This window comes from Pseudophryne corroboree, chromosome 3, assembly GCF_028390025.1.
Source record: "Pseudophryne corroboree isolate aPseCor3 chromosome 3, aPseCor3.hap2, whole genome shotgun sequence".
Lineage (NCBI taxonomy): Eukaryota > Metazoa > Chordata > Amphibia > Anura > Myobatrachidae > Pseudophryne > Pseudophryne corroboree.
Window position 1 is genome coordinate 115,486,692 of NC_086446.1, and position 20,536 is coordinate 115,507,227.

The 20,536-nt window shown below is 41.8% G+C and overlaps 62 non-coding genes and 29 pseudogenes across 62 annotated transcripts; all 91 read right to left on the minus strand.

Annotated features, from left to right (window-relative positions):
- Positions 1–21: 21 nt before the first annotated feature.
- LOC134890040 (5S ribosomal RNA) lies at positions 22–140 on the minus strand (annotated as a pseudogene).
- A 107-nt stretch (positions 141–247) lies between these two features.
- LOC134887928 (5S ribosomal RNA) lies at positions 248–366 on the minus strand (annotated as a pseudogene).
- A 107-nt stretch (positions 367–473) lies between these two features.
- Positions 474–592, minus strand: LOC135059273 (5S ribosomal RNA). The gene has a single exon (XR_010245683.1). It is a non-coding gene; the product is annotated as a 5S ribosomal RNA (ribosomal RNA).
- A 107-nt stretch (positions 593–699) lies between these two features.
- Positions 700–818, minus strand: LOC134893743 (5S ribosomal RNA; annotated as a pseudogene).
- Positions 819–925: 107 nt separating this feature from the next.
- Positions 926–1,044, minus strand: LOC135069327 (5S ribosomal RNA). Its single transcript, XR_010255510.1, has one exon. It is a non-coding gene; the product is annotated as a 5S ribosomal RNA (ribosomal RNA).
- Positions 1,045–1,151: 107 nt separating this feature from the next.
- LOC134892389 (5S ribosomal RNA) lies at positions 1,152–1,270 on the minus strand (annotated as a pseudogene).
- A 107-nt stretch (positions 1,271–1,377) lies between these two features.
- LOC135060200 (5S ribosomal RNA) lies at positions 1,378–1,496 on the minus strand. The gene has a single exon (XR_010246592.1). It is a non-coding gene; the product is annotated as a 5S ribosomal RNA (ribosomal RNA).
- Positions 1,497–1,603: 107 nt separating this feature from the next.
- LOC134890041 (5S ribosomal RNA) lies at positions 1,604–1,722 on the minus strand (annotated as a pseudogene).
- Positions 1,723–1,829: 107 nt separating this feature from the next.
- LOC135069329 (5S ribosomal RNA) lies at positions 1,830–1,948 on the minus strand. The gene has a single exon (XR_010255512.1). It is a non-coding gene; the product is annotated as a 5S ribosomal RNA (ribosomal RNA).
- A 107-nt stretch (positions 1,949–2,055) lies between these two features.
- On the minus strand, positions 2,056–2,174 carry LOC135059274 (5S ribosomal RNA). The gene has a single exon (XR_010245684.1). It is a non-coding gene; the product is annotated as a 5S ribosomal RNA (ribosomal RNA).
- A 107-nt stretch (positions 2,175–2,281) lies between these two features.
- On the minus strand, positions 2,282–2,400 carry LOC134895210 (5S ribosomal RNA; annotated as a pseudogene).
- A 107-nt stretch (positions 2,401–2,507) lies between these two features.
- On the minus strand, positions 2,508–2,626 carry LOC135060202 (5S ribosomal RNA). Its single transcript, XR_010246594.1, has one exon. It is a non-coding gene; the product is annotated as a 5S ribosomal RNA (ribosomal RNA).
- A 107-nt stretch (positions 2,627–2,733) lies between these two features.
- Positions 2,734–2,852, minus strand: LOC134887749 (5S ribosomal RNA; annotated as a pseudogene).
- A 107-nt stretch (positions 2,853–2,959) lies between these two features.
- On the minus strand, positions 2,960–3,078 carry LOC134894690 (5S ribosomal RNA; annotated as a pseudogene).
- Positions 3,079–3,185: 107 nt separating this feature from the next.
- On the minus strand, positions 3,186–3,304 carry LOC135069330 (5S ribosomal RNA). Its single transcript, XR_010255513.1, has one exon. It is a non-coding gene; the product is annotated as a 5S ribosomal RNA (ribosomal RNA).
- A 107-nt stretch (positions 3,305–3,411) lies between these two features.
- LOC135063315 (5S ribosomal RNA) lies at positions 3,412–3,530 on the minus strand. Its single transcript, XR_010249650.1, has one exon. It is a non-coding gene; the product is annotated as a 5S ribosomal RNA (ribosomal RNA).
- Positions 3,531–3,637: 107 nt separating this feature from the next.
- On the minus strand, positions 3,638–3,756 carry LOC134895187 (5S ribosomal RNA; annotated as a pseudogene).
- Positions 3,757–3,863: 107 nt separating this feature from the next.
- LOC135063316 (5S ribosomal RNA) lies at positions 3,864–3,982 on the minus strand. The gene has a single exon (XR_010249651.1). It is a non-coding gene; the product is annotated as a 5S ribosomal RNA (ribosomal RNA).
- Positions 3,983–4,089: 107 nt separating this feature from the next.
- Positions 4,090–4,208, minus strand: LOC134886874 (5S ribosomal RNA). Its single transcript, XR_010170950.1, has one exon. It is a non-coding gene; the product is annotated as a 5S ribosomal RNA (ribosomal RNA).
- Positions 4,209–4,315: 107 nt separating this feature from the next.
- On the minus strand, positions 4,316–4,434 carry LOC135068261 (5S ribosomal RNA). The gene has a single exon (XR_010254465.1). It is a non-coding gene; the product is annotated as a 5S ribosomal RNA (ribosomal RNA).
- Positions 4,435–4,541: 107 nt separating this feature from the next.
- Positions 4,542–4,660, minus strand: LOC135066843 (5S ribosomal RNA). Its single transcript, XR_010253081.1, has one exon. It is a non-coding gene; the product is annotated as a 5S ribosomal RNA (ribosomal RNA).
- A 107-nt stretch (positions 4,661–4,767) lies between these two features.
- LOC135068921 (5S ribosomal RNA) lies at positions 4,768–4,886 on the minus strand. Its single transcript, XR_010255112.1, has one exon. It is a non-coding gene; the product is annotated as a 5S ribosomal RNA (ribosomal RNA).
- A 107-nt stretch (positions 4,887–4,993) lies between these two features.
- On the minus strand, positions 4,994–5,112 carry LOC135070346 (5S ribosomal RNA). The gene has a single exon (XR_010256514.1). It is a non-coding gene; the product is annotated as a 5S ribosomal RNA (ribosomal RNA).
- Positions 5,113–5,219: 107 nt separating this feature from the next.
- On the minus strand, positions 5,220–5,338 carry LOC135069331 (5S ribosomal RNA). Its single transcript, XR_010255514.1, has one exon. It is a non-coding gene; the product is annotated as a 5S ribosomal RNA (ribosomal RNA).
- A 107-nt stretch (positions 5,339–5,445) lies between these two features.
- On the minus strand, positions 5,446–5,564 carry LOC134892390 (5S ribosomal RNA; annotated as a pseudogene).
- A 107-nt stretch (positions 5,565–5,671) lies between these two features.
- LOC135063754 (5S ribosomal RNA) lies at positions 5,672–5,790 on the minus strand. The gene has a single exon (XR_010250077.1). It is a non-coding gene; the product is annotated as a 5S ribosomal RNA (ribosomal RNA).
- Positions 5,791–5,897: 107 nt separating this feature from the next.
- Positions 5,898–6,016, minus strand: LOC135069332 (5S ribosomal RNA). Its single transcript, XR_010255515.1, has one exon. It is a non-coding gene; the product is annotated as a 5S ribosomal RNA (ribosomal RNA).
- A 107-nt stretch (positions 6,017–6,123) lies between these two features.
- On the minus strand, positions 6,124–6,242 carry LOC135064162 (5S ribosomal RNA). Its single transcript, XR_010250474.1, has one exon. It is a non-coding gene; the product is annotated as a 5S ribosomal RNA (ribosomal RNA).
- A 107-nt stretch (positions 6,243–6,349) lies between these two features.
- LOC134893744 (5S ribosomal RNA) lies at positions 6,350–6,468 on the minus strand (annotated as a pseudogene).
- A 107-nt stretch (positions 6,469–6,575) lies between these two features.
- LOC135060203 (5S ribosomal RNA) lies at positions 6,576–6,694 on the minus strand. The gene has a single exon (XR_010246595.1). It is a non-coding gene; the product is annotated as a 5S ribosomal RNA (ribosomal RNA).
- A 107-nt stretch (positions 6,695–6,801) lies between these two features.
- Positions 6,802–6,920, minus strand: LOC134887750 (5S ribosomal RNA; annotated as a pseudogene).
- A 107-nt stretch (positions 6,921–7,027) lies between these two features.
- On the minus strand, positions 7,028–7,146 carry LOC134889157 (5S ribosomal RNA; annotated as a pseudogene).
- Positions 7,147–7,253: 107 nt separating this feature from the next.
- On the minus strand, positions 7,254–7,372 carry LOC134887601 (5S ribosomal RNA; annotated as a pseudogene).
- A 107-nt stretch (positions 7,373–7,479) lies between these two features.
- LOC135063317 (5S ribosomal RNA) lies at positions 7,480–7,598 on the minus strand. The gene has a single exon (XR_010249652.1). It is a non-coding gene; the product is annotated as a 5S ribosomal RNA (ribosomal RNA).
- Positions 7,599–7,705: 107 nt separating this feature from the next.
- Positions 7,706–7,824, minus strand: LOC134894070 (5S ribosomal RNA; annotated as a pseudogene).
- A 107-nt stretch (positions 7,825–7,931) lies between these two features.
- LOC135063318 (5S ribosomal RNA) lies at positions 7,932–8,050 on the minus strand. Its single transcript, XR_010249653.1, has one exon. It is a non-coding gene; the product is annotated as a 5S ribosomal RNA (ribosomal RNA).
- Positions 8,051–8,157: 107 nt separating this feature from the next.
- Positions 8,158–8,276, minus strand: LOC134894071 (5S ribosomal RNA; annotated as a pseudogene).
- Positions 8,277–8,383: 107 nt separating this feature from the next.
- LOC134895041 (5S ribosomal RNA) lies at positions 8,384–8,502 on the minus strand. Its single transcript, XR_010171864.1, has one exon. It is a non-coding gene; the product is annotated as a 5S ribosomal RNA (ribosomal RNA).
- Positions 8,503–8,609: 107 nt separating this feature from the next.
- LOC134885182 (5S ribosomal RNA) lies at positions 8,610–8,728 on the minus strand. Its single transcript, XR_010169304.1, has one exon. It is a non-coding gene; the product is annotated as a 5S ribosomal RNA (ribosomal RNA).
- A 107-nt stretch (positions 8,729–8,835) lies between these two features.
- On the minus strand, positions 8,836–8,954 carry LOC134889623 (5S ribosomal RNA; annotated as a pseudogene).
- A 107-nt stretch (positions 8,955–9,061) lies between these two features.
- On the minus strand, positions 9,062–9,180 carry LOC135060649 (5S ribosomal RNA). The gene has a single exon (XR_010247041.1). It is a non-coding gene; the product is annotated as a 5S ribosomal RNA (ribosomal RNA).
- A 107-nt stretch (positions 9,181–9,287) lies between these two features.
- On the minus strand, positions 9,288–9,406 carry LOC134895053 (5S ribosomal RNA). Its single transcript, XR_010171865.1, has one exon. It is a non-coding gene; the product is annotated as a 5S ribosomal RNA (ribosomal RNA).
- A 107-nt stretch (positions 9,407–9,513) lies between these two features.
- LOC134888908 (5S ribosomal RNA) lies at positions 9,514–9,632 on the minus strand (annotated as a pseudogene).
- A 107-nt stretch (positions 9,633–9,739) lies between these two features.
- On the minus strand, positions 9,740–9,858 carry LOC134885172 (5S ribosomal RNA). The gene has a single exon (XR_010169294.1). It is a non-coding gene; the product is annotated as a 5S ribosomal RNA (ribosomal RNA).
- Positions 9,859–9,965: 107 nt separating this feature from the next.
- On the minus strand, positions 9,966–10,084 carry LOC134889831 (5S ribosomal RNA; annotated as a pseudogene).
- A 107-nt stretch (positions 10,085–10,191) lies between these two features.
- Positions 10,192–10,310, minus strand: LOC135061240 (5S ribosomal RNA). Its single transcript, XR_010247627.1, has one exon. It is a non-coding gene; the product is annotated as a 5S ribosomal RNA (ribosomal RNA).
- A 107-nt stretch (positions 10,311–10,417) lies between these two features.
- Positions 10,418–10,536, minus strand: LOC134901934 (5S ribosomal RNA). The gene has a single exon (XR_010175410.1). It is a non-coding gene; the product is annotated as a 5S ribosomal RNA (ribosomal RNA).
- A 107-nt stretch (positions 10,537–10,643) lies between these two features.
- On the minus strand, positions 10,644–10,762 carry LOC135069674 (5S ribosomal RNA). The gene has a single exon (XR_010255851.1). It is a non-coding gene; the product is annotated as a 5S ribosomal RNA (ribosomal RNA).
- A 107-nt stretch (positions 10,763–10,869) lies between these two features.
- On the minus strand, positions 10,870–10,988 carry LOC134888079 (5S ribosomal RNA; annotated as a pseudogene).
- A 107-nt stretch (positions 10,989–11,095) lies between these two features.
- Positions 11,096–11,214, minus strand: LOC134895064 (5S ribosomal RNA). The gene has a single exon (XR_010171866.1). It is a non-coding gene; the product is annotated as a 5S ribosomal RNA (ribosomal RNA).
- Positions 11,215–11,321: 107 nt separating this feature from the next.
- LOC134892408 (5S ribosomal RNA) lies at positions 11,322–11,440 on the minus strand (annotated as a pseudogene).
- A 107-nt stretch (positions 11,441–11,547) lies between these two features.
- Positions 11,548–11,666, minus strand: LOC134888028 (5S ribosomal RNA; annotated as a pseudogene).
- Positions 11,667–11,773: 107 nt separating this feature from the next.
- On the minus strand, positions 11,774–11,892 carry LOC134887865 (5S ribosomal RNA; annotated as a pseudogene).
- Positions 11,893–11,999: 107 nt separating this feature from the next.
- Positions 12,000–12,118, minus strand: LOC135068543 (5S ribosomal RNA). The gene has a single exon (XR_010254740.1). It is a non-coding gene; the product is annotated as a 5S ribosomal RNA (ribosomal RNA).
- A 107-nt stretch (positions 12,119–12,225) lies between these two features.
- Positions 12,226–12,344, minus strand: LOC134895075 (5S ribosomal RNA). The gene has a single exon (XR_010171867.1). It is a non-coding gene; the product is annotated as a 5S ribosomal RNA (ribosomal RNA).
- Positions 12,345–12,451: 107 nt separating this feature from the next.
- On the minus strand, positions 12,452–12,570 carry LOC134895086 (5S ribosomal RNA). Its single transcript, XR_010171868.1, has one exon. It is a non-coding gene; the product is annotated as a 5S ribosomal RNA (ribosomal RNA).
- Positions 12,571–12,677: 107 nt separating this feature from the next.
- LOC135065846 (5S ribosomal RNA) lies at positions 12,678–12,796 on the minus strand. The gene has a single exon (XR_010252116.1). It is a non-coding gene; the product is annotated as a 5S ribosomal RNA (ribosomal RNA).
- A 107-nt stretch (positions 12,797–12,903) lies between these two features.
- Positions 12,904–13,022, minus strand: LOC135070130 (5S ribosomal RNA). Its single transcript, XR_010256304.1, has one exon. It is a non-coding gene; the product is annotated as a 5S ribosomal RNA (ribosomal RNA).
- Positions 13,023–13,129: 107 nt separating this feature from the next.
- Positions 13,130–13,249, minus strand: LOC135068120 (5S ribosomal RNA). The gene has a single exon (XR_010254327.1). It is a non-coding gene; the product is annotated as a 5S ribosomal RNA (ribosomal RNA).
- Positions 13,250–13,356: 107 nt separating this feature from the next.
- Positions 13,357–13,475, minus strand: LOC134892396 (5S ribosomal RNA; annotated as a pseudogene).
- A 107-nt stretch (positions 13,476–13,582) lies between these two features.
- LOC134901415 (5S ribosomal RNA) lies at positions 13,583–13,701 on the minus strand. The gene has a single exon (XR_010174907.1). It is a non-coding gene; the product is annotated as a 5S ribosomal RNA (ribosomal RNA).
- Positions 13,702–13,808: 107 nt separating this feature from the next.
- Positions 13,809–13,928, minus strand: LOC134891432 (5S ribosomal RNA; annotated as a pseudogene).
- A 107-nt stretch (positions 13,929–14,035) lies between these two features.
- Positions 14,036–14,154, minus strand: LOC135068132 (5S ribosomal RNA). Its single transcript, XR_010254339.1, has one exon. It is a non-coding gene; the product is annotated as a 5S ribosomal RNA (ribosomal RNA).
- Positions 14,155–14,261: 107 nt separating this feature from the next.
- LOC135063395 (5S ribosomal RNA) lies at positions 14,262–14,380 on the minus strand. Its single transcript, XR_010249728.1, has one exon. It is a non-coding gene; the product is annotated as a 5S ribosomal RNA (ribosomal RNA).
- Positions 14,381–14,487: 107 nt separating this feature from the next.
- Positions 14,488–14,606, minus strand: LOC135058586 (5S ribosomal RNA). The gene has a single exon (XR_010245013.1). It is a non-coding gene; the product is annotated as a 5S ribosomal RNA (ribosomal RNA).
- A 107-nt stretch (positions 14,607–14,713) lies between these two features.
- LOC135062462 (5S ribosomal RNA) lies at positions 14,714–14,832 on the minus strand. The gene has a single exon (XR_010248811.1). It is a non-coding gene; the product is annotated as a 5S ribosomal RNA (ribosomal RNA).
- Positions 14,833–14,939: 107 nt separating this feature from the next.
- On the minus strand, positions 14,940–15,058 carry LOC135070293 (5S ribosomal RNA). Its single transcript, XR_010256462.1, has one exon. It is a non-coding gene; the product is annotated as a 5S ribosomal RNA (ribosomal RNA).
- A 107-nt stretch (positions 15,059–15,165) lies between these two features.
- Positions 15,166–15,284, minus strand: LOC134901935 (5S ribosomal RNA). Its single transcript, XR_010175411.1, has one exon. It is a non-coding gene; the product is annotated as a 5S ribosomal RNA (ribosomal RNA).
- Positions 15,285–15,391: 107 nt separating this feature from the next.
- On the minus strand, positions 15,392–15,510 carry LOC135061136 (5S ribosomal RNA). The gene has a single exon (XR_010247527.1). It is a non-coding gene; the product is annotated as a 5S ribosomal RNA (ribosomal RNA).
- Positions 15,511–15,617: 107 nt separating this feature from the next.
- LOC135065253 (5S ribosomal RNA) lies at positions 15,618–15,736 on the minus strand. The gene has a single exon (XR_010251536.1). It is a non-coding gene; the product is annotated as a 5S ribosomal RNA (ribosomal RNA).
- Positions 15,737–15,843: 107 nt separating this feature from the next.
- Positions 15,844–15,962, minus strand: LOC135066837 (5S ribosomal RNA). The gene has a single exon (XR_010253075.1). It is a non-coding gene; the product is annotated as a 5S ribosomal RNA (ribosomal RNA).
- A 107-nt stretch (positions 15,963–16,069) lies between these two features.
- Positions 16,070–16,188, minus strand: LOC134891382 (5S ribosomal RNA; annotated as a pseudogene).
- Positions 16,189–16,295: 107 nt separating this feature from the next.
- On the minus strand, positions 16,296–16,414 carry LOC135060650 (5S ribosomal RNA). The gene has a single exon (XR_010247042.1). It is a non-coding gene; the product is annotated as a 5S ribosomal RNA (ribosomal RNA).
- A 107-nt stretch (positions 16,415–16,521) lies between these two features.
- LOC134895098 (5S ribosomal RNA) lies at positions 16,522–16,640 on the minus strand. Its single transcript, XR_010171869.1, has one exon. It is a non-coding gene; the product is annotated as a 5S ribosomal RNA (ribosomal RNA).
- Positions 16,641–16,747: 107 nt separating this feature from the next.
- LOC135062463 (5S ribosomal RNA) lies at positions 16,748–16,866 on the minus strand. The gene has a single exon (XR_010248812.1). It is a non-coding gene; the product is annotated as a 5S ribosomal RNA (ribosomal RNA).
- Positions 16,867–16,973: 107 nt separating this feature from the next.
- Positions 16,974–17,092, minus strand: LOC134901937 (5S ribosomal RNA). Its single transcript, XR_010175413.1, has one exon. It is a non-coding gene; the product is annotated as a 5S ribosomal RNA (ribosomal RNA).
- Positions 17,093–17,199: 107 nt separating this feature from the next.
- On the minus strand, positions 17,200–17,318 carry LOC135061045 (5S ribosomal RNA). Its single transcript, XR_010247438.1, has one exon. It is a non-coding gene; the product is annotated as a 5S ribosomal RNA (ribosomal RNA).
- Positions 17,319–17,425: 107 nt separating this feature from the next.
- LOC135064125 (5S ribosomal RNA) lies at positions 17,426–17,544 on the minus strand. Its single transcript, XR_010250437.1, has one exon. It is a non-coding gene; the product is annotated as a 5S ribosomal RNA (ribosomal RNA).
- A 107-nt stretch (positions 17,545–17,651) lies between these two features.
- LOC135068362 (5S ribosomal RNA) lies at positions 17,652–17,770 on the minus strand. Its single transcript, XR_010254566.1, has one exon. It is a non-coding gene; the product is annotated as a 5S ribosomal RNA (ribosomal RNA).
- Positions 17,771–17,877: 107 nt separating this feature from the next.
- LOC134887492 (5S ribosomal RNA) lies at positions 17,878–17,996 on the minus strand (annotated as a pseudogene).
- A 107-nt stretch (positions 17,997–18,103) lies between these two features.
- Positions 18,104–18,222, minus strand: LOC135059945 (5S ribosomal RNA). Its single transcript, XR_010246340.1, has one exon. It is a non-coding gene; the product is annotated as a 5S ribosomal RNA (ribosomal RNA).
- A 107-nt stretch (positions 18,223–18,329) lies between these two features.
- LOC134901452 (5S ribosomal RNA) lies at positions 18,330–18,448 on the minus strand. The gene has a single exon (XR_010174944.1). It is a non-coding gene; the product is annotated as a 5S ribosomal RNA (ribosomal RNA).
- A 107-nt stretch (positions 18,449–18,555) lies between these two features.
- Positions 18,556–18,674, minus strand: LOC134895110 (5S ribosomal RNA). The gene has a single exon (XR_010171871.1). It is a non-coding gene; the product is annotated as a 5S ribosomal RNA (ribosomal RNA).
- Positions 18,675–18,781: 107 nt separating this feature from the next.
- Positions 18,782–18,900, minus strand: LOC135058587 (5S ribosomal RNA). The gene has a single exon (XR_010245014.1). It is a non-coding gene; the product is annotated as a 5S ribosomal RNA (ribosomal RNA).
- Positions 18,901–19,007: 107 nt separating this feature from the next.
- On the minus strand, positions 19,008–19,126 carry LOC135070683 (5S ribosomal RNA). The gene has a single exon (XR_010256838.1). It is a non-coding gene; the product is annotated as a 5S ribosomal RNA (ribosomal RNA).
- Positions 19,127–19,233: 107 nt separating this feature from the next.
- LOC135069542 (5S ribosomal RNA) lies at positions 19,234–19,352 on the minus strand. The gene has a single exon (XR_010255722.1). It is a non-coding gene; the product is annotated as a 5S ribosomal RNA (ribosomal RNA).
- A 107-nt stretch (positions 19,353–19,459) lies between these two features.
- On the minus strand, positions 19,460–19,579 carry LOC134890639 (5S ribosomal RNA; annotated as a pseudogene).
- A 107-nt stretch (positions 19,580–19,686) lies between these two features.
- On the minus strand, positions 19,687–19,805 carry LOC134890472 (5S ribosomal RNA; annotated as a pseudogene).
- Positions 19,806–19,912: 107 nt separating this feature from the next.
- Positions 19,913–20,031, minus strand: LOC134895123 (5S ribosomal RNA). Its single transcript, XR_010171872.1, has one exon. It is a non-coding gene; the product is annotated as a 5S ribosomal RNA (ribosomal RNA).
- Positions 20,032–20,138: 107 nt separating this feature from the next.
- On the minus strand, positions 20,139–20,257 carry LOC135063091 (5S ribosomal RNA). The gene has a single exon (XR_010249430.1). It is a non-coding gene; the product is annotated as a 5S ribosomal RNA (ribosomal RNA).
- A 107-nt stretch (positions 20,258–20,364) lies between these two features.
- LOC134895134 (5S ribosomal RNA) lies at positions 20,365–20,483 on the minus strand. Its single transcript, XR_010171873.1, has one exon. It is a non-coding gene; the product is annotated as a 5S ribosomal RNA (ribosomal RNA).
- Between the last annotated feature and the right edge of the window lie 53 nt (positions 20,484–20,536).

The window sequence follows — 20,536 nt, forward strand, 5'->3', positions numbered from 1 at the left end:
ACGGTGTTGGCAGTATAAAAATATCTACAGCGCCTTGTATTCCCAGGTGGTCTACCATCCAAGTACTAACCAGGCCCAACACTGCTTAGTTTCCAAGATCAGATGAGATTGGGCGTATCCAGTGTGGTGTAGCTGTAGATGAGCTTTGTGGTTTCTGTTAGAACTTTTCTACTTCTAACTACTGGTTCATAAATGAATACATTTGAAAATGGAATGCATCAACAGAACGGTGTTGGCAGTATAAAAATATCTACAGCACCTTGTATTCCCAGGTGGTCTCCCATCCAAATACTAACCAGGCCCAACACTGCTTAGCTTCTAAGATCAGATGAGATTGGGCATATCCAGTGTGGTGTGGCTGTAGATGAGCTTTGGGGTTTCTGTTAGAACTTTTCTACTTCTAACTACTGGTTCATAAATGAAAACGTTTGAAAATGGAATGCATCAACAGAACGGTGTTGGCAGTATAAAAATATCTACAGCGCCTTGTATTCCCAGGTGGTCTCCCATCCAAGTACTAACCAGGCCCAACACTGCTTAGCTTCCAAGATCAGATGAGATTGGGCGTATCCAGTGTGGTGTGGCTGTAGATGAGCTTTGTGGTTTCTGTTAGAACTTTTCTACTTCTAACTACTGGTTCATAAATGAATACATTTGAAAATGGAATGCATCAACAGAACGGTGTTGGCAGTATAAAAATATCTACAGCACCTTGTATTCGCAGGTGGTCTCCCATCCAAGTACTAACCAGGACAAACACTGCTTAGCTTCCAAGATCAGATGAGATTGGGCGTATCCAGTGTGGTGTGGCTGTACATGAGCTTTGTGGTTTCTGTTAGAACTTTTCTACTTCTAACTACTGGTTCATAAATGAATACATTTGAAAATGGAATGCATCAACAGAACGGTGTTGGCAGTATAAAAATATCTACAGCACCTTGTATTCCCAGGTGGTCTCCCATCCAAGTACTAACCAGGCCCAACACTGCTTAGCTTCTAAGATCAGATGAGATTGGGCATATCCAGTGTGGTGTGGCTGTAGATGAGCTTTGGAGTTTCTGTTAGAACTTTTCTACTTCTAACTACTGGTTCATAAATGAATACGTTTGAAAATGGAATGCATCAACAGAACGGTGTTGGCAGTATAAAAATATCTACAGCGCCTTGTATTCCCAGGTGATCTCCCATCCAAGTACTAACCAGGCCCAACACTGCTTAGTTTCCAAGATCAGATGAGATTGGGCGTATCCAGTGTGGTGTGGCTGTACATGAGCTTTGTGGTTTCTGTTAGAACTTTTCTACTTCTAACTACTGGTTCATAAATGAATACATTTGAAAATGGAATGCATCAACAGAACGGTGTTGGCAGTATAAAAATATCTACAGCACCTTGTATTCACAGGTGGTCTCCCATCCAAGTACTAACCAGGCCCAACACTGCTTAGCTTCCAAGATCAGATGAGATTGGGCGTATCCAGTGTGGTGTGGCTGTAGATGAGCTTTGTGGTTTCTGTTAGAACTTTTCTACTTCTAACTACTGGTTCATAAATGAATACATTTGAAAATGGAATGCATCAACAGAACGGTGTTGGCAGTATAAAAATATCTACAGCGCCTTGTATTCCCAGGTGGTCTACCATCCAAGTACTAACCAGGCCCAACACTGCTTAGTTTCCAAGATCAGATGAGATTGGGCGTATCCAGTGTGGTGTAGCTGTAGATGAGCTTTGTGGTTTCTGTTAGAACTTTTCTACTTCTAACTACTGGTTCATAAATGAATACATTTGAAAATGGAATGCATCAACAGAACGGTGTTGGCAGTATAAAAATATCTACAGCACCTTGTATTCCCAGGTGGTCTCCCATCCAAGTACTAACCAGGCCCAACACTGCTTAGCTTCTAAGATCAGATGAGATTGGGCATATCCAGTGTGGTGTGGCTGTAGATGAGCTTTGGGGATTCTGTTAGAACTTTTCTACTTCTAACTACTGGTTCATAAATGAAAACGTTTGAAAATGGAATGCATCAACAGAACGGTGTTGGCAGTATAAAAATATCTACAGCGCCTTGTATTCCCAGGTGGTCTCCCATCCAAGTACTAACCAGGCCCAACACTGCTTAGCTTCCAAGATCAGATGAGATTGGGCGTATCCAGTGTGGTGTGGCTGTAGATGAGCTTTGTGGTTTCTGTTAGAACTTTTCTACTTCTAACTACTGGTTCATAAATGAATACATTTGAAAATGGAATGCATCAACAGAACGGTGTTGGCAGTATAAAAATATCTACAGCACCTTGTATTCGCAGGTGGTCTCCCATCCAAGTACTAACCAGGACAAACACTGCTTAGCTTCCAAGATCAGATGAGATTGGGCGTATCCAGTGTGGTGCGGCTGTACATGAGCTTTGTGGTTTCTGTTAGAACTTTTCTACTTCTAACTACTGGTTCATAAATGAATACATTTGAAAATGGAATGCATCAACAGAACGGTGTTGGCAGTATAAAAATATCTACAGCACCTTGTATTCACAGGTGGTCTCCCATCCAAGTACTAACCAGGCCCAACACTGCTTAGCTTCCAAGATCAGATGAGATTGGGCGTATCCAGTGTGGTGTGGCTGTAGATGAGCTTTGTGGTTTCTGTTAGAACTTTTCTACTTCTAACTACTGGTTCATAAATGAATACATTTGAAAATGGAATGCATCAACAGAACGGTGTTGGCAGTATAAAAATATCTACAGCGCCTTGTATTCCCAGGTGGTCTACCATCCAAGTACTAACCAGGCCCAACACTGCTTAGTTTCCAAGATCAGATGAGATTGGGCGTATCCAGTGTGGTGTGGCTGTAGATGAGCTTTGTGGTTTCTGTTAGAACTTTTATACTTCTAACTACTGGTTCATAAATGAATACATTTGAAAATGGAATGCATCAACAGAACGGTGTTGGCAGTATAAAAATATCTACAGCACCTTGTATTCCCAGGTGGGCTCCCATCCAAGTACTAACCAGGCCCAACACTGCTTAGCTTCCAAGACAAGATGAGATTGGGCGTATCCAGAGTGGTGCGGCTGTAGATGAGCTTTGTGTTTTCTGTTAGAACTTTTCTACTTCTAACTACTGGTTCATAAATGAATACGTTTGAAAATGGAATGCATCAACAGAACGGTGTTGGCAGTATAAAAATATCTACAGCACCTTGTATTCCCAGGTGGTCTCCCATCCAAGTACTAACCAGGCCCAACACTGCTTAGCTTCTAAGATCAGATGAGATTGGGCATATCCAGTGTGGTGTGGCTGTAGATGAGCTTTGGGGTTTCTGTTAGAACTTTTCTACTTCTAACTACTGGTTCATAAATGAAAACGTTTGAAAATGGAATGCATCAACAGAACGGTGTTGGCAGTATAAAAATATCTACAGCGCCTTGTATTCCCAGGTGGTCTCCCATCCAAGTACTAACCAGGCCCAACACTGCTTAGCTTCCAAGATCAGATGAGATTGGGCGTATCCAATGTGGTGTGGCTGTAGATGAGCTTTGTGGTTTCTGTTAGAACTTTTCTACTTCTAACTACTGGTTCATAAATGAATACATTTGAAAATGGAATGCATCAACAGAACGGTGTTGGCAGTATAAAAATATCTACAGCACCTTGTATTCGCAGGTGGTCTCCCATCCAAGTACTATCCAGGACAAACACTGCTTAGCTTCTAAGATCAGATGAGATTGGGCATATCCAGTGTGGTGTGGCTGTAGATGAGCTTTGGGGTTTCTGTTAGAACTTTTCTACTTCTAACTACTGGTTCATAAATGAAAACGTTTGAAAATGGAATGCATCAACAGAACGGTGTTGGCAGTATAAAAATATCTACAGCGCCTTGTATTCCCAGGTGGTCTCCCATCCAAGTACTAACCAGGCCCAACACTGCTTAGCTTCCAAGATCAGATGAGATTGGGCGTATCCAATGTGGTGTGGCTGTAGATGAGCTTTGTGGTTTCTGTTAGAACTTTTCTACTTCTAACTACTGGTTCATAAATGAATACGTTTGAAAATGGAATGCATCAACAGAACGGTGTTGGCAGTATTAAAATATCCACAGCACCTTGTATTCCCAGGTGGTCTCCCATCCAAGTACTAACCAGGTCCAACACTGATTAGCTTCCAAGATCAGATGAGATTGGGCGTATCCAGTGTGGTGTGGCTGTAAATGAGCTTTGTGGTTTCTGTTAGAACTTTTCTACTTATAACTACAGGTTCATAAATGAATACGTTTGAAAATGGAATGCATCAACAGAACGGTGTTGGCAGTATTAAAATATCCACAGCACCTTGTATTCCCAGGTGGTCTCCTATCCAAGTACTAACCAGGCCCAACACTGCTTAGCTTCCAAGATCAGATGAGATTGGGCGTATCCAGTGTGGTGTGGCTGTAGATGAGCTTTGTGGTTTCTGTTAGAACTTTTCTACTTCTAACTACTGGTTCATAAATGAATATATTTGAAAATGGAATGCATCAACAGAATGGTGTTGGCAGTATAAAAATATCTACAGCACCTTGTATTCCCAGGTGGTCTCCCATCCAAGTACTAACCAGGCCCAACACTGCTTAGCTTCCAAGATCAGATGAGATTGGGCGTATCCATCGTGGTGTGGCTGTAGATGAGTTTTGTGGTTTCTGTTAGAACTTTTCTACTTCTAACTACTGGTTCATAAATGAATACGTTTGAAAATGGAATGCATCAACAGAACGGTGTTGGCAGTATTAAAATATCCACAGTACCTTGTATTCCCAGGTGGTCTCCCATCCAAGTACTAACCAGGCCCAACACTGCTTAGCTTCCAAGATCAGATGAGATTGGGCGTATCCAGTGTGGTGTGGCTGTAAATGAGCTTTGTGGTTTCTGTTAGAACTTTTCTACTTATAACTACAGGTTCATAAATGAATACGTTTGAAAATGGAATGCATCAACAGAACGGTGTTGGCAGTATAAAAATATCTACAGCACCTTGTATTCCCAGGTGGTCTCCTATCCAAGTACTAACCAGGCCCAACACTGCTTAGCTTTCAAGATCAGATGAGATTGGGCGTATCCAGTGTGGTGTGGCTGTAGATGAGCTTTGTGGTTTCTGTTAGAACTTTTCTACTTCTAACTACTGGTTCATAAATGAATACATTTGAAAATGGAATGCATCAACAGAACGGTGTTGGCAGTATAAAAATATCTACAGCACCTTGTATTCCCAGGTGGTCTCCCATCCAAGTACTAACCAGGCCCAACACTGCTTAGCTTCTAAGATCAGATGAGATTGGGCATATCCAGTGTGGTGTGGCTGTAGATGAGCTTTGGGGTTTCTGTTAGAACTTTTCTACTTCTAACTACTGGTTCATAAATGAATACGTTTGAAAATGGAATGCATCAACAGAACGGTGTTGGCAGTATAAAAATATCTACAGCGCCTTGTATTCCCAGGTGATCTCCCATCCAAGTACTAACCAGGCCCAACACTGCTTAGTTTCCAAGATCAGATGAGATTGGGCGTATCCAGTGTGGTGTGGCTGTACATGAGCTTTGTGGTTTCTGTTAGAACTTTTCTACTTCTAACTACTGGTTCATAAATGAATACATTTGAAAATGGAATGCATCAACAGAACGGTGTTGGCAGTATAAAAATATCTACAGCACCTTGTATTCACAGGTGGTCTCCCATCCAAGTACTAACCAGGCCCAACACTGCTTAGCTTCCAAGATCAGATGAGATTGGGCGTATCCAGTGTGGTGTAGCTGTAGATGAGCTTTGTGGTTTCTGTTAGAACTTTTCTACTTCTAACTACTGGTTCATAAATGAATACATTTGAAAATGGAATGCATCAACAGAACGGTGTTGGCAGTATAAAAATATCTACAGCACCTTGTATTCCCAGGTGGTCTCCCATCCAAGTACTAACCAGGCCCAACACTGCTTAGCTTCTAAGATCAGATGAGATTGGGCATATCCAGTGTGGTGTGGCTGTAGATGAGCTTTGGGGTTTCTGTTAGAACTTTTCTACTTCTAACTACTGGTTCATAAATGAAAACGTTTGAAAATGGAATGCATCAACAGAACGGTGTTGGCAGTATAAAAATATCTACAGCGCCTTGTATTCCCAGGTGGTCTCCCATCCAAGTACTAACCAGGCCCAACACTGCTTAGCTTCCAAGATCAGATGAGATTGGGCATATCCAGTGTGGTGTGGCTGTAGATGAGCTTTGTGGTTTCTGTTAGAACTTTTCTACTTCTAACTACTGGTTCATAAATGAATACATTTGAAAATGGAATGCATCAACAGAACGGTGTTGGCAGTATAAAAATATCTACAGCACCTTGTATTCGCAGGTGGTCTCCCATCCAAGTACTAACCAGGACAAACACTGCTTAGCTTCCAAGATCAGATGAGATTGGGCGTATCCAGTGTGGTGTGGCTGTACATGAGCTTTGTGGTTTCTGTTAGAACTTTTCTACTTCTAACTACTGGTTCATAAATGAATACATTTGAAAATGGAATGCATCAACAGAACGGTGTTGGCAGTATAAAAATATCTACAGCACCTTGTATTCACAGGTGGTCTCCCATCCAAGTACTAACCAGGCCCAACACTGCTTAGCTTCCAAGATCAGATGAGATTGGGCGTATCCAGTGTGGTGTGGCTGTAGATGAGCTTTGTGGTTTCTGTTAGAACTTTTCTACTTCTAACTACTGGTTCATAAATGAATACATTTGAAAATGGAATGCATCAACAGAACGGTGTTGGCAGTATAAAAATATCTACAGCGCCTTGTATTCCCAGGTGGTCTACCATCCAAGTACTAACCAGGCCCAACACTGCTTAGTTTCCAAGATCAGATGAGATTGGGCGTATCCAGTGTGGTGTGGCTGTAGATGAGCTTTGTGGTTTCTGTTAGAACTTTTATACTTCTAACTACTGGTTCATAAATGAATACATTTGAAAATGGAATGCATCAACAGAACGGTGTTGGCAGTATAAAAATATCTACAGCACCTTGTATTCCCAGGTGGGCTCCCATCCAAGTACTAACCAGGCCCAACACTGCTTAGCTTCCAAGACCAGATGAGATTGGGCGTATCCAGAGTGGTGCGGCTGTAGATGAGCTTTGTGGTTTCTGTTAGAACTTTTCTACTTCTAACTACTGGTTCATAAATGAATACGTTTGAAAATGGAATGCATCAACAGAACGGTGTTGGCAGTATAAAAATATCTACAGCACCTTGTATTCCCAGGTGGTCTCCCATCCAAGTACTAACCAGGCCCAACTCTGCTTAGCTTCTAAGATCAGATGAGATTGGGCATATCCAGTGTGGTGTGGCTGTAGATGAGCTTTGGGGTTTCTGTTAGAACTTTTCTACTTCTAACTACTGGTTCATAAATGAAAACGTTTGAAAATGGAATGCATCAACAGAACGGTGTTGGCAGTATAAAAATATCTACAGCGCCTTGTATTCCCAGGTGGTCTCCCATCCAAGTACTAACCAGGCCCAACACTGCTTAGCTTCCAAGATCAGATGAGATTGGGCGTATCCAATGTGGTGTGGCTGTAGATGAGCTTTGTGGTTTCTGTTAGAACTTTTCTACTTCTAACTACTGGTTCATAAATGAATACATTTGAAAATGGAATGCATCAACAGAACGGTGTTGGCAGTATAAAAATATCTACAGCACCTTGTATTCGCAGGTGGTCTCCCATCCAAGTACTATCCAGGACAAACACTGCTTAGCTTCCAAGATCAGATGAGATTGGGCGTATCCAGTGTGGTGTGGCTGTACATGAGCTTTGTGGTTTCTGTTAGAACTTTTCTACTTCTAACTACTGGTTCATAAATGAAAACGTTTGAAAATGGAATGCATCAACAGAACGGTGTTGGCAGTATAAAAATATCTACAGCGCCTTGTATTCCCAGGTGGTCTCCCATCCAAGTACTAACCAGGCCCAACACTGCTTAGCTTCCAAGATCAGATGAGATTGGGCGTATCCAATGTGGTGTGGCTGTAGATGAGCTTTGTGGTTTCTGTTAGAACTTTTCTACTTCTAACTACTGGTTCATAAATGAATACATTTGAAAATGGAATGCATCAACAGAACGGTGTTGGCAGTATAAAAATATCTACAGCACCTTGTATTCGCAGGTGGTCTCCCATCCAAGTACTATCCAGGACAAACACTGCTTAGCTTCCAAGATCAGATGAGATTGGGCGTATCCAGTGTGGTGTGGCTGTACATGAGCTTTGTGGTTTCTGTTAGAACTTTTCTACTTCTAACTACTGGTTCATAAATGAATACATTTGAAAATGGAATGCATCAACAGAACGGTGTTGGCAGTATAAAAATATCTACAGCACCTTGTATTCCCAGGTGGTCTCCCATCCAAGTACTAACCAGGCCCAACACTGCTTAGCTTCCAAGATCAGATGAGATTGGGCGTATCCAGTGTGGTGTGGCTGTAGATGAGCTTTGTGGTTTCTGTTAGAACTTTTCTACTTCTAACTACTGGTTCATAAATGAATACGTTTGAAAAGGGAATGCATCAACAGAACGGTGTTGGTAGTATAAAAATATCTACAGCACCTTGTATTCCCAGGTGGTCTCCCATCCAAGTCCTAACCAGGCCCAACACTGCTTAGCTTCCAAGACCAGATGAGATTGGGTGTATCCAGTGTGGTGTGGCTGTAGATGAGCTCTGTGGTTTCTGTTAGAACTTTTCTACTTCTAACTACTGGTTCATAAATGAATACGTTTGAAAATGGAATGCATCAACAGAACGGTGTTGGCAGTATAAAAATATCTAGAGCACCTTGTATTCCCAGGTGGTCTCCCATCCAATTACTAACCAGGCCCAACACTGCTTAGCTTCCAAGATCAGATGAGATTGGGCGTATCCAGTGTGGTGTGGCTGTAGATGAGTTTTGGGGTTTCTGTTTGAACTTTTCTTCTTCTAACTACTGGTTCATAAATGAATACATTTGAAAATTGAATGCATCAACAGAACGGTGTTGGCAGTATAAAAATATCTACAGCACCTTGTATTCCCAGGTGGTCTCCCATCCAAGTACTAACCAGGCCCAACACTGCTTAGCTTCCAAGATCAGATGAGATTGGGCGTATCCAGTGTGGCTTGGCTGTAGATGATCTTTGTGGTTTCTGTTAGAACTTTTCTACTTCTAACTACTGGTTCATAAATGAATCCGATTTAAAATGGAATGCATCAACAGAACGGTGTTGGCAGTATAAAATTATCTACAGCACCTTGTATTCCCAGGTGGTCTCCCATCCAAGTACTAACCAGGCCCAACACTGCTTAGCTTCCAAGATCAGATGAGATTGGGCGTATCCAGTGTGGTGTGGCTGTAGATGAGCTTTGTGGTTTCTGTTAGAACTTTTCTACTTCTAACTACTGGTTCATAAATGAATACGTTTGAAAATGGAATGCATCAACAGAACGGTGTTGGCAGTATAAAAATATCTACAGCACCTTGTATTCCCAGGTGGGCTCCCATCCAGGTACTAACCAGGCCCAACACTGCTTAGCTTCCAAGACCAGATGAGATTGGGCATATCCAGAGTGGTGTGGCTGTAGATGAGCTTTGTGGTTTCTGTTAGAACTTTTCTACTTCTAACTACTGGTTCATAAATGAATACGTTTGAAAATGGAATGCATCAACAGAACGGTGTTGGCAGTATAAAAATATCTACAGCACCTTGTATTCCCAGGTGGTCTCCTATCCAAGTATTAACCAGGCCCAACACTGCTTAGCTTCCAAGATCAGATGAGATTGGGCGTATCCAGTGTGGTGTGGCTGTAGATGAGCTTTGTGGTTTCTGTTAGAACTTTTATACTTCTAACTACTGGTTCATAAATGAATACGTTTGAAAATGGAATGCATCAACAGAACGGTGTTGGCAGTATAAAAATATCTACAGCACCTTGTATTCCCAGGTGGGCTCCCATCCAAGTACTAACCAGGCCCAACACTGCTTAGCTTCCCAGATCAGGTGAGATTGGGCGTATCCAGTGTGGTGTGGCTGTAGATGAGCTTTGTAGTTTCTGTTAGAACTTTTCTACTTCTAACTACTGGTTCATAAATTAATACGTTTGAAAATGGAATGCATCAACAGAACAGTGTTGGCAGTATAAAAATATCTACAGCACCTTGTATTCCCAGGTGGTCTCCCATCCAAGTACTAACAAGGCCCAACACTGCTTAGCTTCCAAGATCAGACGAGATTGGGCGTATCCAGTGTGGTGTGGCTGTAGATGAACTTTATGGTTTCTGTTAGAACTTTTCTACTTCTAACTACTGGTTCATAAATGAATACGTTTGAAAATGGAATGCATCAACAGAACGGTGTTGGCAGTATAAAAATATCTACAGCACCTTGTATTCCCAGGTGGTCTCCCATCCAAGTACTAACCAGGCCCAACACTGCTTAGCTTCCAAGATCAGATGAGATTGGGCGTATCCAGCGTGGTGTGGCTGTAGATGAGCTTTGTGGTTTCTGTTAGAACTTTTCTACTTCTAACTACTGGTTCATAAATGAATACGTTTGAAAATGGAATGCATCAACAAAACGGTGTTGGCAGTATAAAAATATCTACAGCACCTTGTATTCCCAGGTGGTCTCCCATCCAAGTACTAACCAGGCCCAACACGGCTTAGCTTCCAAGACCAGATGAGATTGGGCGTATCCAGTGTGGTGTGGCTGTAGATGAGCTTTGTGGTTTCTGTTAGAACTTTTCTACTTGTAACTACTGGTTCATAAATGAATACATTTTAAAATGGAATGCATCAACAGAACGGTGTTGGCAGTATAAAATTATCTACAGCACCTTGTATTCCCAGGTGGTATCCCATCCAAGTACTAACCAGGCCCAACACTGCTTAGCTTCCAAGATCAGATGAGATTGGGCATATCCAGTGTGGTGTGGCTGTATAAGAGGTTTATAGTTTCGGTTAGAACTTTTCTACTTCTAACTACTGGTTCATAAATGAATACTTTTGAAAATGGAATGCATCAACAGAACGGTGTTGGCAGTATAAAAATATCTACAGCACCTTGTATTCCCAGGTGGTCTCCCATCCAAGTACTAACCAGGCCCAACACTGCTTAGCTTCCAAGATCAGATGAGATTGGGCGTATCCAGTGTGGTGTGGCTGTAGATGAACTTACTGGTTTCTGTTAGAACTTTTCTACTTCTAACTACTGGTTCATAAATGAATACGTTTGAAAATGGAATGCATCAACAGAACGGTGTTGGCAGTATAAAATTATCTACAGCACTTTGTATTCCCTGGTGGTCTCCCATCCAAGTACTAACCAGGCCCAACACTACTTAGCTTCCAAGATCAGATGAGATTGGGCATATCCAGTGTGGTGTGGCTGTAGAAGAGCTTTATGGTTTCTGTTAGTACTTTTCTACTTCTAACTACTGGTTCATAAATGAATACGTTTGAAAATGGAATGCATCAACAGTACGGTGTTGGTAGTATAAAAATATCTACAGCACCTTGTATTCCCAGGTGGTCTCCCATCCAAGTACTAACCAGGCCAAACACTGCTTAGTTTCCAAGATCAGATGAGATTGGGCGTATCCAGTGTGGTGTGGCTGTAGATGAGCTTTATGGTTTCTGTTAGAACTTTTCTACTTCTAACTACTGGTTCATAAATGAATACGTTTGAAAAGGGAATGCATCAACAGAACGGTGTTGGTAGTATAAAAATATCTACAGCACCTTGTATTCCCAGGTGGTCTCCCATCCAAGTCCTAACCAGGCCCAACACTGCTTAGCTTCCAAGACCAGATGAGATTGGGTGTATCCAATGTGGTGTGGCTGTAGATGAGCTCTGTGGTTTCTGTTAGAACTTTTCTACTTCTAACTACTGGTTCATAAATGAATACGTTTGAAAATGGAATGCATCAACAGAACGGTGTTGGCAGTATAAAAATATCTAGAGCACCTTGTATTCCCAGGTGGTCTCCCATCCAAGTACTAACCAGGCCCAACACTGCTTAGCTTCCAAGATCAGATGAGATTGGGCGTATCCAGTGTGGTGTGGCTGTAGATGAGTTTTGGGGTTTCTGTTTGAACTTTTCTTCTTCTAACTACTGGTTCATAAATGAATACATTTGAAAATTGAATGCATCAACAGAACGGTGTTGGCAGTATAAAAATATCTACAGCACCTTGTATTCCCAGGTGGTCTCCCATCCAAGTACTAACCAGGCCCAACACTGCTTAGCTTCCAAGATCAGATGAGATTGGGCGTATCCAGTGTGGTGTGGCTGTAGATGAGCTTTGTGGTTTCTGTTAGAACTTTTCTACTTCTAACTACTGGTTCATAAATGAATACATTTGAAAATGGAATGCATCAACAGAACGGTGTCGGCAGTATAAAAATATCTACAGCACCTTGTATTCCCAGGTGGTCTCCCATCCAAGTACTAACCAGGCCCAACACTGCTTAGCTTCCAAGATCAGATGAGATTGGGCGTATCCAGTGTGGTGTGGCTGTAGATGAGCTTTGTGGTTTCTGTTAGAACTTTTCTACTTCTAACTACTGGTTCATAAATGAATACGTTTGAAAATGGAATGCATCAACAGAACGGTGTTGGCAGTATAAAAATATCTACAGCACCTTGTATTCCCAGGTGGTCTCCCATCCAAGTACTAACCACGCCCAACACTGCTTAGCTTCCAAGATCAGATGAGATTGGGCGTATCCAGTGTGGTGTGGCTGTAGATGAGCTTTGTGGTTTCTGTTAGAACTTTTCTACTTCTAACTACTGGTTCATAAATGAATACGTTTGAAAATGGAATGCATCAACAGAACGGTGTTGGTAGTATAAAAATATCTACAGCATCTTGTATTCCCAGGTGGTCTCCCATCCAAGTACTAACCAGGCCCAACACTGCTTAGCTTCCAAGATCAGATGAGATTGAGCGTATCCAGTGTGGTTTGGCTGTAGATGAGCTTTGTGGTTTCTGTTAGAACTTTTCTAATTCTAACTACTGGTTCATAAATGAATACGTTTGAAAATGGAATGCATCAACAGAACGGTGTTGGCAGTATAAAAATATCTACAGCACCTATGTATTCCCAGGTGGTCTCCCATCCAAGTACTAACCAGGCCCAACACTGCTTAGCTTCCAAGATCAGATGAGATTGAGCGTATCCAGTGTGGTTTGGCTGTAGATGAGCTTTGTGGTTTCTGTTAGAACTTTTCTAATTCTAACTACTGGTTCATAAATGAATACGTTTGAAAATGGAATGCATCAACAGAACGGTGTTGGTAGTATAAAAATATCTACAGCACCTTGTATTCCCAGGTGGTCTCCTATCCAAGTACTAACCAGGCACAACACTGCTTAACTTCCAAGATCAGATGAGATTGGACGTATCCAGTGTGGTGTTGCTGTAGATGAACTTTCTGGTTTCTGTTAGAACTTTTCTACTTCTAACTACTGGTTCATAAATGAATACGTTTTAAAATGGAATGCATCAACAGAACGGTGTTGGCAGTATAAAATTATCTACAGCACCTTGTATTCCCAGGTGGTCTCCCATCCAAGTACTAACCAGGCCCAACACTGCTTAGCTTCCAAGATCAGATGAGATTGGGCGTATACAGTGTGGTGTGGCTGTAGATGAGCTTTGTGGTTTCTGTTAGAACTTTTCTACTTCTAACTACTGGTTCATAAATGAATACGTTTGAAAATGGAATGCATCAACAGAACGGTGTTGGCAGTATAAAAATATCTACAGCACCTATGTATTCCCAGGTGGTCTCCCATCCAAGTACTAACCAGGCCCAACACTGCTTAGCTTCCAAGATCAGATTAGATTGGGCATATCCAGTGTGGTGTGGCTGTAGAAGAGCTTTATGGTTTCTGTTAGTACTTTTCTACTTCTAACTACTGGTTCATAAATGAATACGTTTGAAAATGGAATGCATCAACAGAACGGTGTTGGTAGTATAAAAATATCTACAGCACCTTGTATTCCCAGGTGGTCTCCCATCCAAGTACTAACCAGGCTCAACACTGCTTAGCTTCCAAGACCAGATGAGATTGGGTGTATCCAGTGTGGTGTGGCTGTAGATGAGCTTTGTGGTTTCTGTTAGAACTTTTCTACTTCTAACTACTGGTTCATAAATGAATACGTTTGAAAATGGAATGCATCAACAGAACGGTGTTGGCAGTATAAAAATATCTGCAGCACCTTGTATTCCCAGGTGGTCTCCCATCCAAGTACTAACCAGGCCCAACACTGCTTAGCTTCCAAGATCAGATGAGATTGGGCGTATCCAGTGTGGTGTGGCTGTAGATGAGCTTTGTGGTTTCTGTTTGAACTTTTCTTCTTCTAACTACTGGTTCATAAATGAATACGTTTTAAAATGGAATGCATCAACAGAACGGTGTTGGCAGTATAAAATTATCTACAGCACCTTGTATTCCCAGGTGGTCTCCCATCCAAGTACTAACCAGGCCCAACACTGCTTAGCTTCCAAGATCAGATGAGATTGGGCGTATCCAGTGTGGTGTGGCTGCAGATGAGCTTTATGGTTTCTGTTAGAACTTTTCTACTTCTAACTACTGGTTCATAAATGAATACGTTTGAAAATGGAATGCATCAACAGAACGGTGTTGGCATTATAAAAATATCTACAGCACCTTGTATTCCCAGGTGGTCTCCCATCCAAGTACTAACCAGGCCCAACACTGCTTAGCTTCCAAGATCAGATGAGATTGGGCGTATCCAGTGTGGTGTGGCTGTATATGAGCTTTGTGGTTTCTGTTAGAACTTTTCTACTTCTAACTACTGGTTCATAAATGAATACGTTTGAAAATGGAATGCATCAACAGAACGGTGTTGGCAGTATAAAAATATCTACAGCACCTTGTATTCCCAGGTGGTCTTCCATCCAAGTACTAACCAGGCCCAATACTGCTTAGCTTCCAAGATCAGATGAGATTGGGCGTATCCAGTGTGGTGTGGCTGTAGATAAGCTTTGTGGTTTCTGTTAGAACTTTTCTACTTCTAACTACTGGTTCATAAATGAATACGTTTTAAAATGGAATGCATCAACAGAACGGTGTTGGCAGTATAAAAATATCTACAGCACCTTGTATTCCCAGGTGGTCTCCCATCCAAGTACTAACCAGGCCCAACACTGCTTAGCTTCCAAGATCAGATGAGATTGGGCGTATCCAGCGTGGTGTGGCTGTAGATGAGCTTTGTGGTTTCTGTTAGAACTTTTCTACTTCTAACTACTGGTTCATAAATGAATACGTTTGAAAATGGAATGCATCAACAGAACGGTGTTGGCAGTATAAAAATATCTACAGCACCTTGTATTCCCAGGTGGTCTCCCATCCAAGTACTAACCAGGCCCAACACTGCTTAGCTTCCAAGATCAGATGAGATTGGGGGTATCCAGCGTGGTGTGGCTGTAGATGAGCTTTGTGGTTTCTGTTAGAACTTTTCTACTTCTAACTACTGGTTCATAAATGAATACGTTTGAAAATGGAATGCATCAACAGAACGGTGTTGGCAGTATAAAAATATCTACAGCACCTTGTATTCCCAGGTGGTCTCCCATCCAAGTACTAACCAGGCCCAACACTGCTTAGCTTCCAAGACCAGATGAGATTGGGCGTATCCAGTGTGGTGTAGCTGTAGATGAGCTTTGTGGTTTCTGTTAGAACTTTTCTACTTCTAACTACTGGTTCATAAATGAATACGTTTGAAAATGGAATGCATCAACAGAACGGTGTTGGCAGTATAAAAATATCTACAGCACCTTGTATTCCCAGGTGGTCTCCCATCCAAGTACTAACCAGGCCCAACACTGCTTAGCTTGCAAGATCAGATGAGATTGGGCGTATCCAGTGTGGTGTGGCTGTAGATAAGCTTTGTGGTTTCTGTTAGAACTTTTCTACTTCTAACTATTGGTTCATAAATGAATACGTTTGAAAATGGAATGCATCAACAAAACGGTGTTGGCAGTATAAAAATATCTACAGCACCTTGTATTCCCAGGTGGTCTCCCATCCAAGTACTAACCAGGCCCAACACTGCTCAGCTTCCAAGATCAGATGAGATTGGGCATATCCAGTGTGGTGTGGCTGTATAAGAGCTTTATAGTTTCGGTTAGTACTTTTCTACTTCTAACTACTGGTTCATAAATGAATACGTTTGAAAATGGAATGCATCAACAGAACGGTGTTGGCAGTATAAAAATATCTACAGCACCTTGTATTCCCAGGTGGTCTCCCATCCAAGTACTAACCAGGCCCAACACTGCTTAGCTTCCAAGATCAGATGAGATTGGGCGTATCCAGTGTGGCTTGGCTGTAGATGAACTTTGTGGTTTCTGTTAGAACTTTTCTACTTCTAACTACTGGTTCACAAATGAATACGTTTTAAAATGGAATGCATCAACAGAACGGTGTTGGCAGTATAAAATTATCTACAGCACCTTGTATTCCCAGGTGGTCTCCCATCCAAGTACTAACCAGGCCCAACACTGCTTAGCTTCCAAGATCAGATGAGATTGGGCGTATCCAGTGTGGTGTGGCTGTAGATGAGCTTTATGGTTTCTGTTAGAACTTTTCTACTTCTAACTACTGGTTCATAAATGAATTCGTTTGAAAATGGAATGCATCAACAGAACGGTGTTGGCAGTATAAAAATATCTACAGCACCTTGTATTCCCAGGTGGTCTCCCATCCAAGTACTAACCAGGCCCAACACTGCTTAGCTTCCAAGATCAGATGAGATTGGGCGTATCCAGTGTGGTGTGGCTGTATATGAGCTTTGTGGTTTCTGTTAGAACTTTTCTACTTCTAACTACTGGTTCATAAATGAATACGTTTGAAAATGGAATGCATCAACAGAACGGTGTTGGCAGTATAAAAATATCTACAGCACCTTGTATTCCCAGGTGGTCTCCCATCCAAGTACTAACCAGGCCCAACACTGCTTAGCTTCCAAGATCAGATGAGATTGGGCGTATCCAGCGTGGTGTGGCTGTAGATGAGCTTTGTGGTTTCTGTTAGAACTTTTCTACTTCTAACTACTGGTTCATAAATGAATACGTTTGAAAATGGAATGGATCAACAGAACGGTGTTGGCAGTATAAAAATATCTACAGCACCTTGTATTCCCAGGTGGTCTCCCATCCAAGTACTAACCAGGCCCAACACTGCTTAGCTTCCAAGACCAGATGAGATTGGGCGTATCCAGTGTGGTGTGGCTGTAGATGAGCTTTGTGGTTTCTGTTAGAACTTTTCTACTTCTAACTACTGGTTCATAAATGAATACGTTTTAAAATGGAATGCATCAACAGAACGGTGTTGGCAGTATAAAGTTATCTACAGCACCTTGTATTCCCAGGTGGTCTCCCATCCAAGTACTAACCAGGCCCAACACTGCTTAGCTTCCAAGATCAGATGAGATTGGGCTTATCCAGTGTGGTGTGGCTGTAGATGAGTTTTATGGTTTCTGTTAGAACTTTTCTACTTCTAACTACTGGTTCATAAATGAATACGTTTGAAAATGGAATGCATCAACAGAACGGTGTTGGCAGTATAAAAATATCTGCAGCACCTTGTATTCCCAGGTGGTCTCCCATCCAAGTACTAACCAGGCCCAACACTGCTTAGCTTCCAAGATCAGATGAGATTGGGCATATCCAGTGTGGTGTGGCTGTAGATGAGCTTTGTGGTTTCTGTTAGAACTTTTCTACTTCTAACTACTGGTTCATAAATGAATACGTTTGAAAATGGAATGCATCAACAGAACTGTGTTGGCAGTATAAAAATATCTACAGCACCTTGTATTCCCAGGTGGTCTCCCATCCAAGTACTAACCAAGCCCAACACTGCTTAGCTTCCAAGATCAGATGAGATTGGGCATATCCAGTGTGGTGTGGCTGTATAAGAGCTTTATAGTTTCGGTTAGTACTTTTCTACTTCTAACTACTGGTTCATAAATGAATACGTTTGAAAATGGAATGCATCAACAGAACGGTGTTGGCAGTATAAAAATATCTACAGCACCTTGTATTCCCAGGTGGTCTCCCATCCAAGTACTAACCAGGCCCAACACTGCTTAGCTTCCAAGATCAGATGAGATTGGGCGTATCCAGTGTGGTGTTGCTGTAGATGAACTTGCTGGTTTCTGTTAGAACTTTTCTACTTCTAACTACTGGTTCATAAATGAATACGTTTTAAAATGGAATGCATCAACAGAACGGTGTTGGCAGTATAAAATTATCTACAGCACCTTGTATTCCCAGGTGGTCTCCCATCCAAGTACTAACCAGGCCCAACACTGCTTAGCTTCCAAGACCAGATGAGATTGGGTGTATCCAGTGTGGTGTGGCTGTAGATGAGCTTTGTGGTTTCTGTTAGAACTTTTCTACTTCTAACTACTGGTTCATAAATGAATACGTTTGAAAATGGAATGCATCAACAGAACGGTGTTGGCAGTATAAAAATATCTACAGCACCTTGTATTCCCAGGTGGTCTCCCATCCAAGTACTAACCAGGCCCAACACTGCTTAGCTTCCAAGATCAGATGAGATTGGGCGTATCCAGTGTGGTGTGGCTGTAGATGAGCTTTGTGGTTTCTGTTAGAACTTTTCTACTTCTAACTACTGGTTCATAAATGAATACGTTTGAAAATGGAATGCATCAACAGAACGGTGTTGGCAGTATAAAAATATCTACAGCACCTTGTATTCCCAGGTGGTCTCCCATCCAAGTACTAACCAGGCCCAACACTGCTTAGCTTCCAAGATCAGATGAGATTGGGCGTATCCAGTGTGGTGTGGCTGCAGATGAGCTTTGTGGTTTCTGTTAGAACTTTTCTACTTCTAACTACTGGTTCATAAATGAATACGTTTGAAAATGGAATGCATCAACAGAACGGTGTCGGCAGTATAAAAATATCTACAGCACCTTGTATTCCCAGGTGGTCTCCCATCCAAGTACTAACCAGGCCCAACACTGCTTAGCTTCCAAGATAAGATGAGATTGGGCGTATCCAGTGTGGTGTGGCTGTAGATGAGCTTTGTGGTTTCTGTTAGAACTTTTCTACTTGTAACTACTGGTTCATAAATGAATACGTTTGAAAATGGAATGCATCAACAGAACGGTGTTGGTAGTATAAAAATATCTACAGCATATTGTATTCCCAGGTGGTCTCCCATCCAAGTACTAACCATGCCCAACACTGCTTAGCTTCCAAGATCAGATGAGATTGGGCGTATCCAGTGTGGTTTGGCTGTAGATGAGCTTTGTGGTTTCTGTTAGAACTTTTCTAATTCTAACTACTGGTTCATAAATGAATACGTTTGAAAATGGAATGCATCAACAGAATGGTGTTGGCAGTATAAAAATATCTACAGCACCTATGTATTCCCAGGTGGTCTCCCATCCAAGTACTAACCAGGCCCAACACTGCTTAGCTTCCAAGATCAGATAAGATTGGGCATATCCAGTGTGGTGTGGCTGTAGAAGAGCTTTATGGTTTCTGTTAGTACTTTTCTACTTCTAACTACTGGTTCATAAATGAATACGTTTGAAAATGGAATGCATCAACAGAACGGTGTTGGTAGTATAAAAATATCTACAGCACCTTGTATTCCCAGGTGGTCTCCTATCCAAGTACTAACCAGGCCCAACACTGCTTAGCTTCCAAGATCAGATGAGATTGAACGTATCCAGTGTGGTGTTGCTGTAGATTAACTTTCTGGTTTCTGTTAGAACTTTTCTACTTCTAACTACTGGTTCATAAATGAATACGTTTTAAAATGGAATGCATCAACAGAACGGTGTTGGCAGTATAAAATTATCTACAGCACCTTGTATTCCCAGGTGGTCTCCCATCCAAGTACTAACCAGGCCCAACACTGCTTAGCTTCCAAGATCAGATGAGATTGGGCGTATCCAGTGTGGTGTGGCTGTAGATGAGCTTTATGGTTTCTGTTAGAACTTTTCTACTTCTAACTACTGGTTCATAAATGAATACGTTTGAAAATGGAATGCATCAACAGGACGGTGTTGGTAGTATAAAAATATCTACAGCACCTAGTATTCCCAGGTGGTCTCCCATCCAAGTACTAACCAGGCCCAACACTGCTTAGCTTCCAAGACCAGATGAGATTGGGTGTATCCAGTGTGGTGTGGCTGTAGATGAGCTTTGTGGTTTCTGTTAGAACTTTTCTACTTCTAACTACTGGTTCATAAATGATTACGTTTGAAAATGGAATGCATCAACAGAACGGTGTTGGCAGTATAAAAATATCTACAGCACCTTGTATTCCCAGGTGGTCTCCCATCCAAGTACTAACCAGGCCCAACACTGCTTAGCTTCCAAGATCAGATGAGATTGGGCGTATCCAGTGTGGTGTGGCTGTAGATGAGCTTTGTGGTTTCTGTTTGAACTTTTCTTCTTCTAACTACTGGTTCATAAA